Raw genomic sequence first — 12,303 nt, 5'->3', positions numbered from 1 at the left:
TAATGAACCGTCTGGAAAAACAACACAGCACATAAAGGCAGCAGCAAGCCTGCTTTATAGTAGACTGGCAGGTTATTCTGGGTAGTGTTTTTGCACCAAAACAGCACTGTTTATAACTCTCTTTCTGGACTGGAGGTAAACATCTCCAAAAAATCAGTGCTTCTGTGGTTCACATTTGTTTTTCCAATATAAATATTCCAGTATTCAGAAACCTGACTGCAAAATTAGGACTCGTGGTTGATGGCGGTCTGCTAATCAGATTGGGTTAGTACTATGTTTTCTCTTGAAAACGGCATCTTGGTGGTTACTCTGTTTGTAAACTGTTCCCTTGGTAACGTTTCCTTTTCAATTATCACGACCTCCTCTAGCCACGGCTCACTCAGCAGAGAGGGCTTTGACCTTGTTTGGTTGTGTATATCACAAAAAGCCACTTTCCTGAAGCTTATGGTTACGGTGGATATAGAGAGGCCTGTGTCCATTTTGAAGCCAGGAACTGATTTACAGCAGCTACTGACAGACCATTGGTGGTAAATGAGAGACACGCAATAGAAGCTAAGAGATTGGCAGGAACTCTTTCTTATCAATCTAGAAGATAAGTTATCCACTGACTAAGCACAGACATTCATTCAATCATTCTCAGCAGCCCATTGGATTCACTGATCCCTAGCATCCCGACTAGTGAAAAGCATCTGTGCTTCTCAAGACCAGCAATTAGTCTTTCCAAGCAGGCATCAACTTAATGGTGTAAAGTGTGGCTTCCTCCCTTTCCAATAATACATTATTTAATCCATGTACATTTGACATATTGTCTGAAAGGAGCAATGCACACCTTGACAGAAGCTTTTACTGCTTCTATGTGCTTTTACTGAAGAAAAAAAAAGATTTTAACACCTTATCTCATAATAATCACAAGGGAAGAATCCTGTAATTACCAGAAAAGGTTAAGGTGTTCATCAACCACGGCGATGCTTGAGAGGACAGAGGTGATGCCTGCTAGCTTATGAATATGAGCTTCAATCTAACAATTTAAGTTTGTAGAATTTCAGAAGATGTCACAGTGAATGTCCTTCGCATGTGTGAAGACTACATTTGCTTATGTTAGGGAAAATTGAATGGCTGAATTATCTATTAACACTTAACAGGCATAATTATTACAAATGATCTCATAATAATAAGATCATGCACAATTATATTTGTGAGGCAGGAACTGGGAGGTCTCAGAACATGAGAGTATTTTGAGAGACTGAAGTAATAAAAATAAGATTAATACTATAAAAATGAGATTAAAATGGACAGGAGGAAGTTTGACGGGAGAGTTTGCCTAATTTTCAGAAAACCTCTGCTGCTTTATAAATCAGTGAATAACTTAGAGTGAAGCATCCTAACCTCTCAGCTGGCCTGTGACTGTACAGTTAAAACAAGATTAATTTAGCTATTATTCATCATACTTTTCATTGTACTTCAGCAGTTTAAATTTTTATTCTTGTCAAACCTGTTTTATTACGTTTTAGCTGATTTTTTTTGCATCTATTTGCATTTAGTCTTTTAAAATGCTCTTATGTCTCCGTTAAATCTTGTCTTAATGCATTTTTATGTCACAATTAAAGCTCTTTAAACGGCTTTGTTGTTGAACATGATCTTGCCTTCTCTTAAAAGTAGTTTCTAACCCAGTCAAAAGAAAATGTCTGTTAATGAATTCTGCTGTACTCATGCTTAGTCCTGGTGTGGCGCTTTCTCCAGAAACAGAACTACAGAAACGGCTCTCTTGAATCTCTGCACATAAATATTTACTGCAAAAACAACCCATACATATTAAGAGTGCTTGGAATATGCTTTGTGAACAGATGGCCATTTCAACCTGTTGTTCCTCACTTACAGGAGCAAACCCACTGAGCAAAATCTTCAACTGGTCTGGAGTGAGCTGCTCCACTACGACATATGTGTGTTGTCAACTGTGGCACATAAAACAGATGCTACAGCTAGGTTTTTTTTCTCTGTCTTTAGTCAGTCTGAAGCTGATTTTATGTCACTATACTACCAAGATGCTGCTAAAAAGTGTTGTAAGGTGCCCATATAACTATTATAAAACCAGGTGGCCATCTTACAAAGTTACAGTTCCAGTTTTTGTGTATGAAAAGCCCACTTTGTGTTTCCCTCGGCAGTGTTTCCATGGTGAGTTGTGGTGGGAAGATAATAACAATAGGGAGAGATTTTTGAATTTAAAATACAAAGGATTGTGGAAAGTCCCCCCTAATACATTTAGTACTGGAAGCACTTCACCAAAAGGAGGTTCATTAACCCTATGAGCCCCAGCTATTTCCAATGTAATGTCACCCCTTTCTAAGCTCTTATCTTGGTCATTATAAGGAGTGGCTCCATGTGTGGTATTTTTTTCCTGCACAATCTCGGCTATCCTTCCTCATTTGATATGACAATGCCATTTAAATGTACCTCCGTGTAAAAAACTGGCAGTCCAGACATCTTTTTTTAATTGTGTCAAGTAAATTGTCTGGAATCTGGACAAATTTGAAAAACAAATGGTGAATTAGAAACTGGTAAAAATCCAGGCTTCGTGCATATGAAAAGAACGAACAGTAGTTTATTCACTGAGGTATTCACATACAATAGCATCAAGCAGAGGTGGGAAACCATGTAAATATTGGGCACAGGCAGGAGTGTGAAAATGGGCAGAAACATTAGTAAAAATACTATTTTGCAGAAGCTTCTTTTTAAATTAAGTTCTCACATCAGTGTGTACAAAGCTTTGGTTCTGCTCTTTCTCTGTGATATAATATCAACATATCTATGTAAAGATATGTCTATGCAATTGATATTAACATCTCACAAAATAAAAATATTTATGCAATGACAAGTTCATTTTAATTCAAATCGGTGTAAAGGGTGTGGACATGGACAAAGAGATAAATGCAGGTTCTAACTATGATTAAATTTGCTGTAATTATTATCTCTCACTGACACTTGGTTGCACAGATAATTGTTGGAAAGGTTAAGTTGTGCAGTTTAATTTGATAAGTGCTACATTTCATTGCAACAGATTATTTAAAAGCAATTCAACAGAGAAGAAGTGATGTGAATTTGAAAGCAAAGTGATTCCATTGGGCTTTAGAGTAAGTGGCCAGTATGGACAGAGGAACTGACTACAACAAGTCAAATCTGTTTTTACTTTCATATCGGCATATGACTGCCGTTTTAAAACAAACTTGGAAAAGCTGTAAACCTATCATGTACCGGTGACGCAGCCTACCTCGTAGAAGATCAGGGGTTGGGTGTGGCCAATTGTAGGTTCTGATCAGCTGCCAGTCAAAGTCGTCCTCTTGGCCCTGTCGGTATTCACACAAACCAGGGTCTGAGTCCTCATCAAAGGTACAGCCAGCTACAGAGAGGAAAAAAACAAAATGCGTCATGAGAGGTGAAAGCAAAGAAAGCAGACAACTTCCAGCTAATAGCAAAGTTTCTTTGCTCCATGCTACCTGGAGAAAACTGGTGAGGGAACACATCATAGTTCCTATTATTGGTCTGTTGCATCACCACAGGCTCACTGTAAATGTCTTAATACATCAAGTCCTGGCGAATCTCTGCAGCTATAAACCAAATTACAGCTAATGCTTGGCACCAGGCGGTCAGCATAGGCTGCCGATCTCATCTATTCTCTCAAAATCTACCGCCATTTGCTGCAATTAGCCCTGTGGTGTGAAAATGACACAGAAGCCACAGGTCACCCGGTAGCCAGAAATAATAGGCAGCAGTGCCAGTGAGCAGTGAAGGGCTTCTTCAGCTGATGGAGGACAACAACAGCCCAGCTCTCAGCCCGTGAAGGTGACCCAACCCTGTCTGCCATCTAATAGCTCCATTCACTATTCTGCCATTATCACACAAGCCACAGGCTTTTAAAGACACCAGCTCAATTGTCAAACTATGGGGGCAAAAAAAAACCACTGAGTGTTGTTGTTTAATTGGGATGAAAATACAAGTGTTCATTAGGAAATCTGAAAATGAATAGTGTGGGCTAGGGAAGACCAATTTGTAATGCTTCCCAGCGATACACAATATGTCCTTTAGATCTGCAGCGAACAATTACTTTCATCATTGTTTTGATTGTTTTCCTGATTAATCTAACATTTGTTCAGCTAGAGACCAGTGAAAAGTACCTCTCGCCATTTCCCTGAGCTCTTGTAAAACTGCTTGTGTTGTCCAAATAACAGAATAAACCACAAGATATTTAATTCACAATTACACAAAACTGTCTATAGAAGAGCTCTCTGCTGCTTGAAAACATTTGCTTCAAATCTAACAAATCAATTATCAAAACATTTTCTATGGGTCGGCTCCTCGATGAAGCACTGAGGGGAAAATGTGGGCTTCATTTCATTTCATGATTTGGCCGCTTTTCTCTCAGATATGAAAACACTGTGTGAGTAATTACTTTAGATCTTGATCAACAGTATTACCCAAAGTGGAGAGGAACTGTGACTGTCCTGCTAGTATGATTCAATAGATGTGTTTTGGAAAAGCTCTGTGGATCTGACTGATTTGGAAATGAGACAGAAGAAATAGTGTTGTGATGCTGGACGGGCACAGTGATTTATTGAAAATATAGTGATAGTACAAGATGGAAACAGTTTTAACAAAGACAAATGCTGTGCTGTCATCTCTGAATTTAACCAATGACCATTTTTCTTCTCTGAGTTTAACCAATCAGCGTTGAGCCCTGCACAGCTGTTTTACAAGGACGCTATCAAGTGCATAAGCTGGTAGAAAAACGCTCCTACACCTACCCCAAAAACAGCCCTGACAGAGCTTGTACAGGGGCAGTTCTTGTGGAACATGCACAAATGTTTGCACCACCCCAGAAGTTCTTGCAGCAACAGGATAGTGAACATGAGCAAACAGACAACCTCTCAGCTGGATAACAAAGATATTAACTGCATTTCTGGAAGGCACACCAAAGGCCCCAGTACCCCAGTACACTTACATTTTTCCTGTGCTGCAAAGGATTATTGCCAGCAGTGACCTTTGCTTTAACCTTTAACCTTTAGTTGGGGTGAATTGTCTTCTTAAGAACCTGTCTGGAAGTGGGTGTTTCTTGTCCCGTTGGACCTCTTCTGTTTAACTAATTTAACTATGTTCAAAAATCTGAAAACCTTATTTGATGAATACAGCAACATCAACAGAATCAGTCGCTGGAGCTACTTAAAAAAAAGATCAAAACAAAGTGGCAAAACACATTGTTCTACTTGAATGGTTTGGCAGCGACTCTTTGCTGCTGTGCAGTCCAACTCGCACATTATTCTAACCTGTGCTTCTTCAGGCTGAAGCGAGTCTCCTCAGGTTAAAAACTAAGTGTGATTTGAGCAGCTCCACCTGCACTGAGAACAGCCTGGGACGAGCTGCCAGAGGGTAGCTCAAGAATAATGGTGTGTGGCGCCGGGGAGCTGCTCATTTATAAGACATAGAGTGTAGCGCAGGCCTGCCACCAATCCACTGAAGCGGCCAATGCTCGGTCTGGCCCTGCCTTGAAGACAGGCCTAACGGTGACTATCTAACTCCAAACACCCTGAGCCCACTGCAGTCCCAGGACCCTCTTCACTAACACATCGTATTAAGGCTTGGCAGCAGTGCTGCTGCTGTTAAAGAGCTACTCTGACTGTGTGCCAGTTCCTATTTAATTGGGCCTACTCCCCCAATGTTGCTTTTTGTGTTTCATTTTGAAGCTCCATGTGTTTTCTTTAGTAATGTATAAGTTTTGAAGAAACATTGTATGTTGCAATAAACTACTTTTAATTCTGGACTGCTGCGTTCACCCGTTCTGCTGACAAACAGATATTACCAGCCTGCCGCCAGTGAACCTCCCCTCCACCCCAGCCCTCTTCCCCTCTGCCTGCAGCCAAGCCAGCGTTTCCGGGTGTGTAAGCAGATCAGAGTTTTAATTGCCTCCTGTGTGAGGGCTTCTTGTTGTACTGCACCGTGGCCGGTTATCTGAGGATGAGAGGGCTGAGTGGTGGAGCGGGGCCCGTGGTGAAGGCCTGCTCTTCATTGAGAGCCCTCCAGCTCCAGGAAGAAATGTCACCATCAGACACGTTCCACTGATTCCCCTCATTAAGACTCATCCTTCCAAGCCCCCTTTGCTTTTAGCACACACATTCCTCTCAGTGCCCAAATGAGCTTCTCTGGCAGCAGGAGGGCAAGCCCATGTAATTAGAAAAGCCACGTGCATTCTGTGGAATTCTTACTGGTGTTTGTGTGTGTGTGTGTGTGCGGACATGCATTTCTTCAAATGTGTGTGTAAAAAGTGTGTGTGTTCACTGAGTGGTCTTTGCTGTTTTGATGTTTACTTAAAAATGAATAAAATTATAATGAATCTGTCAATGCCACGCAGGCTGAAGCCATAATGACGGGGGAATGAATTATTTGTGTTTATCACAGCAACAGGGAATCTGGCCAACAAGGGACCAAGATTGCTCAAATTTCCACATAATAATAACTTGAATGTGAGAGAAAGCGGCTTTTTAGAATGCTAACTGCTTATCACAGGCGATAGAGCAGCTCTGTTCAGCACAGTCCCCCAGTGATGCGCTGCCTTGCAGAGCAGCAATAGAACACCTAGAGACGTGGACTGCAGGCTCCACGATAACTTTAGTGAGACACTGTCATGGCTGACAAGTTTCTCGGGAGAAGCACAAAAAGGGAAAAATAAATAAATGTGCAAGAACAAGACACCCTCCACTTTGAAAGGTAAGGGAGGTAATTTGCCAAACAAGATCCGAGCTTGTCGTAAGATACCGAGCCTGGAATGCTATCTGTGTTTGGCTTGTCCTCTTGTCTCAGCTTCAACCCATTCTGGGCTTTCTTCTTTTTTTTTTTTTTTTTTTTATTAGTTTATTTAATAGGGACAGTGCATATTAATGAACACATGCAACAATAGCAGTGTAAATATGCCAGATTATAGCAGAAATGCTAATTTCCATCTGTAGTCCCCAGGCAGGTGACAGAAAAAGAGAAACACATCACAATACAAACAGAAGAAGAGTTACACTAAAAATGTTCACAAGCCTGGTTTTCCTTAAGCCACTGTTTTAGGTGAAGCTTAAATGTGGCAAGTGTTGGAGTTTCTCTAATAGATGATGGAAGACCAACCAAAGGAAGAAATGTTTCTGGAGAAGTTCCAAAGAGACTTCTACTCGGCCGACACATTTGAAACTAACCTGCAACTTCCTAAGGAAGACGTTAAATTGTCAGACTGTCCATTATCAAAATCAAGAAGTTAATTTTTAAGTCCATCTATTGCTCCAGTCCTAAATCAGCCGTGGTGTTTCATCAGATCCCACATTAGCAGGCTGAGATATTTTTCGTACTACTAATTTTATACGAGAATGTTGATCAGAGAAATCCTTCCAGTGTGTTGAGGAGGGATTTTACTGAACAGGCAGCAAAGCCTGCAAGAGGCTGCAATAAATCTCATTAATACGGCTTTCAGTGATGGTCTAAATGGTGTTTCAGAGGCTTTCCCATGACAAGTCAAAAATCTGAGGGGAAAACCCAATATTGCTCATTTCCTTAGCTTTTCTTGCTCTTTTTTTTTAGCCGATATGGTCACACTTAAATGATTAGGTTGGAGATATTCTGTGGTATTCTTCATTGTTCACCAATCTCATGTTTAAAGCCTCAAGCCCATTATTTATTTATTTATTTTTTTAACTGAAGAAATGTATTTTTAAACGTGTGTGTGCATATTTTTAGCTTTAAAAAAAAAGACTCAGTAATTTAAAGAAACACTTAGGCACTGTATTTTTTTTAGCAAACATTAATTGAGTGGATATAGTACATTTGCCAAGGACTATTTGCAGTGATGGTTTAATGCATATATAATTGTCTCATGGATATTTGTGGCTGCAGGATGGTGTATTTGATGGGTTTTCAAAGCTTTTGTCAGCTCAGTGGCACAAAGAAATAACACATCAGACATTACACACACAATACTTGACACAATCATTGTTGGTTTCTGGTCTTGTTGCAGGATTTGACAAAGAGTATTAAACAATACCAGTTGTGTCTTTTCAACATAAGTAAAGTTGCAGTGAGGGACTTTTGTCTCCGCCTTCTGACTGAGACGGTACTTACACAAACACATGCTTATGATGTTTTCCTCACCTTCGATTCCTTCCCTATTAGACTGTAGTTCTTGCTCTGAAAATCATATTTCTTTTTTTATTTGAAGAATCAGAAACTTTTCTTGGATGCTTTCTTGGTTTCTCCTCCATAGACTCATACCCCTAATTGCTGTAAATGATTCTGTTACATCTGTTTAGGTATTAACAGATTACTCCTGTTGGATCTGATATTCAGCATTTTGATTACATTATTAACATTATGACTGATTAATGAATTTAAAAGTGTTTGACTTCAGCTCTGATACCATCACCTCCTTCTATTAGTAGAACCGCGGTGGTCTTCAGCAATGTCCCACTCACTTCACTATCTGATTGGTTATGCAATACAACAAATTGCTTATCAACACTGACGGTAAAGGTTGACATATTTTCTTTAAATTAAACATACAAGGAATGGGCCCTGAAAAAAAAACATATCGATCGACCCCTTCTACAGTTTCTCCCCTCTTGACTTTGGTAAACCTATTATTGCTAGTAATACAAACTACATTGCTACTGGTGCACCAGAGAAGGAATTCTGCAGCAGAAACCAGATTTAAACCTTTGGTAAACTTCTGCACCCAGAAAGACTCAACTGATGCTGCAAGGTTTAATGAGCAATGTGTGTTGGTAAGAACGTGACTGGAATGGACCTACAAGTTTAAAAAAAAAAGCCCTGCACTCTTACTTTAGTATGAGTATTTTCAGAATTTGTGCCTTACCTTACCTTGGCCTTACCCAATTAACTTTGCAATTACTTTGGTGGAAAGCATCTCAACTTAATTTATCAACTTCAGTTTTTTAAAAAAATGTCCAATTTGCCTTGGCTTTGAGCTAATAAAGGATTGTTTCATGCAGATTACATGGTAACTGTATCTCTGTCCCTCCAAAACATATTTCCTCATCCATCCTTAGTGGTAAGGTGCTCTAGCTTGAAGGTATCAAGCATCACAAGCCAAATTGTCCTTCACTGTGTTTTGCTGCATGTCTGAAAAAAATTAGAGAAACAAGACTCTATGTGCAAGGATAAATACAAGATTCAAGGTTGTATCCAGCTTTTGCAATTTGTGTAAAACATCCCTTTAAGAGGTGTTGCCTTTCATTACCAGATGTTGGTTTAATACATTAGTGTCCACAGAAGGAGTTAATTGAATTCCATTAGCAGTGCAGGTCAAAGTCAGGAAGTAGCAGGCAGAGCATAACTCTGCTGCACAGAGAGGCTGTGAGCCAGATAGAAGAGGCCCTGGAGGGAGATTAATGGGAGAAGGTGTAGACCAGCCAGAAGTGCTTGTGATGGACCCCGGGTATGACTGTCAAACTTAGCTTGCTTCTACAGTGAACACCACCACCCTGACTAATAGTCCACACAGCAGGCCCATCATAAATACGCTGTGATGGAGCGGGAGGAAAACACAAGCCTCTTACAGAGCATTTATCCTAGAGAGGGAGACATAAATTAGAGGGGCGAGACAGAAGACGTGGGCTGGGTGAAGAGCCCTCAAACAGAAGGAGAGAGAAAGAGTAAAGCCAAAGAGGGGTGGGGATAATGAGAACAGATCACACATAGTGCAGAGCATGTATAACAAGAGGATTCTTAGAAAACAATACTTTTTTCTTCTCCAGTGATGTACAGTATAAACCACCAAGAGGTAATCAAAGAAGGCTGGGATGAGAAGGACTCTGTATTGATCACACTGTTCCAGATGGGCTTAAATCATCTATATACAGATTTAACAAGGACACTCATTTGTAATTACTCTTACAAGGATAACAGTGATTACATAGCGCAGGGCACAGTGGCAACTGATTCTCACCAATATAAATCCCAGCTATCATGGATGGCTGCCAGTCTGCAAGATCGCCTTTCACTGCTTATTTGAAGAACATGAACTGAAAATGCTACTGAAGCCTCCATTAAAAACACAGCACAGGCCGTCCTCTCTCAGAATCGACTTGATTGCTGTTCTTTTTTCTTTTTCAAGGAAAACCATTTTTCCCCTTCAATTTAAGTACAGAATACAACTTCTCCTGCATGTGAGTTACTATGTTAAATGCAAATCTTTCCTTCAGAAATGGGGCTGCTATTCTTGTCACTAATCTTTCCTTATGTTTTTTTTTTTTTTCAAAAATCTGACTTAAATTTGACTAGTTGAACCTGACCAAAAATATCCTGCGCTGATAAGACAGCCCTTTCTGTTAAGCTCATTTCCCATTGCATTAAAGCAAATTCCTCAGGCAAACCACCTAATATTGTGTAACCAGCAGCAGCGCTCTGCTGACACTCCTTTAATCAGAGCCTCTAAGATACAGCAGCTCTGTGGGGACCGAGGATCCAGGATGTTCTGCTGCTTCTCTTGTTTGGTTTGAGATAAAGCTCCGCTGCTGTGTGATTTGCATTTGAGCGTGTGCAGGCAATGCATCAGACCTGACAAGTTTACTTAGGGAGGGGTGTAAGGGAGGAGGGAGGAACGGGGAAGAGAGGCAAGCAGTCGTACAGCTCATCAATACTGAGCCAGCAGAAGAATCTTCCCTACACCACTTCTTCATAGACCATTAATAACAGCCGCTGCATTTTCAGAGGCTACACACAGGAAGCAGTGCAGGAGAAGGAGAGGAATGGATAAGAAGTATAAGACTAGAGTATGATGGGTTATTAAAGAGAAACAGGCTTCCTCGTAGGCTGCACAGTTTGTTCAATATAGCTGTTTGATTGACACTGAAAGCAAGAAGCCAATATCTGGATGTCTGTAAACATGAATTTTTATGCCAAAAAATTCAGTGAATTTGTAATCTGAACCTACACTGACAACATCATTATACTAACTAGAACTGAAACCCACACACCTGGACGTTATGAATGATCCATTTGCACAAATGCCACATATACCCCACAATAAAACTTGGCCTACAGGCTTTTAATATAAACAAACGAAAATTATGTTTCCATTCAATTTTCTCACCAGAAGTCAATTTGTGTATCCCTCAGGTCAAACAAACCCCCTAATTGCATTTCCTTCATCATAAAACACATTGGTAAAAACAGGGTTTTTTTTTTTTTTTTTTTTTATATTTAATGGCATGACTTGTTCACTTCCAGCCTTCTTTTTCCGAGTCATTGTGGGTGTATTGCTGGGATTCTTGACATATTACAGCAACCAAGTGTTGCTCATCGTTTCCTGAATGCTGTAACGTGAATGTACGTAGATCACATGGATCTTCTCACTAAAAACAGCGCTTCATAGCTCTGTTAATAAACAAAAACGCCATAAAATACCTTTAACCAGCATACTTCAGTCTTGCATATGGTTCACTACAGTGAGCTGGCTGTGATATAGATAAGAAGAAATGAAATGTAAACTACATGAAACAGGATCTACAAACAAAGCACTGTTTACAGGCCAAATAGGTTGTTGACTGATGCAGTGCACACATGTACCATATTATAAATTTATGTGTGCAATTATTATAGTCTAAAAAGGACAATTATTAGTTTAGCTGGGCTTTTGTCATTTATAAAATTAGTAGATGATAACTGCAGTGAATTGATGGCAGTCTCAAAATCAAAGGTTTTCTTTGTGCTTTACCTTATATTTACTTGGAGTGTCAAAGTAAAAAAGAAATAAAAAATTCACTCACCAAACATTCCTTCTCTGTATTTTGGAACAAAAGACTATAAAACCCAGTCTTAAAAGGACTGCCAAACTCACACTATGGAAAAAGAAATTAAAGGGAAAAGGACTTATCTTCAATTTCCTGAAAACAACAATAGGAAATTCATAGAAAACAAATTGCACACAATTACTAATTTTCTTACAGGCAATTTTTTTTCTCGATTTTGTTGCCTTTGCAATTCTTTAATACACCATTTGTCCGCGTTCCAAAGAAAAAAACAGGAAATAAAGTGGTTAAACGTGAACCTCTCACACCACTGTTCAAAAGTTTGGGGTCACTTAGAAATGTCCTTACTTTTGGAATAAAAGCAGTTTTTTTTTCAATGAAGATAACATTAAATGAACCAGAAATACAGTCTACACATGATTAATGTGGTAACTGACTATTCTAGCTGGAAACGGCAGATAGATTTTTAATGGAATATCTACATAGAGGTACAAAAGCCCATTTTCAGCAACCATCA

The 12,303-nt window shown here is 39.7% G+C and overlaps 1 protein-coding gene across 3 annotated transcripts in view; it reads right to left on the bottom strand.

Annotated features, from left to right (window-relative positions):
* Positions 1 to 3,390, bottom strand: part of ptprua (protein tyrosine phosphatase receptor type Ua) — a 158,608-nt gene extending 155,218 nt beyond the window's left edge. For all 3 annotated transcript variants that reach the window (XM_055018039.1, XM_055018040.1, XM_055018041.1), the window contains exon 1: positions 3,266 to 3,390. The gene's annotated coding sequence lies outside the window, so the exon portion shown is untranslated. The remainder of the gene's footprint in view (positions 1 to 3,265) is intronic.
* Between the last annotated feature and the right edge of the window lie 8,913 nt (positions 3,391 to 12,303).

Source organism: Amphiprion ocellaris, chromosome 15, assembly GCF_022539595.1.
Source record: "Amphiprion ocellaris isolate individual 3 ecotype Okinawa chromosome 15, ASM2253959v1, whole genome shotgun sequence".
Taxonomy (NCBI): Eukaryota; Metazoa; Chordata; class Actinopteri; family Pomacentridae; genus Amphiprion; species Amphiprion ocellaris.
This window is presented reverse-complemented; position numbering and strand designations above follow the sequence as displayed.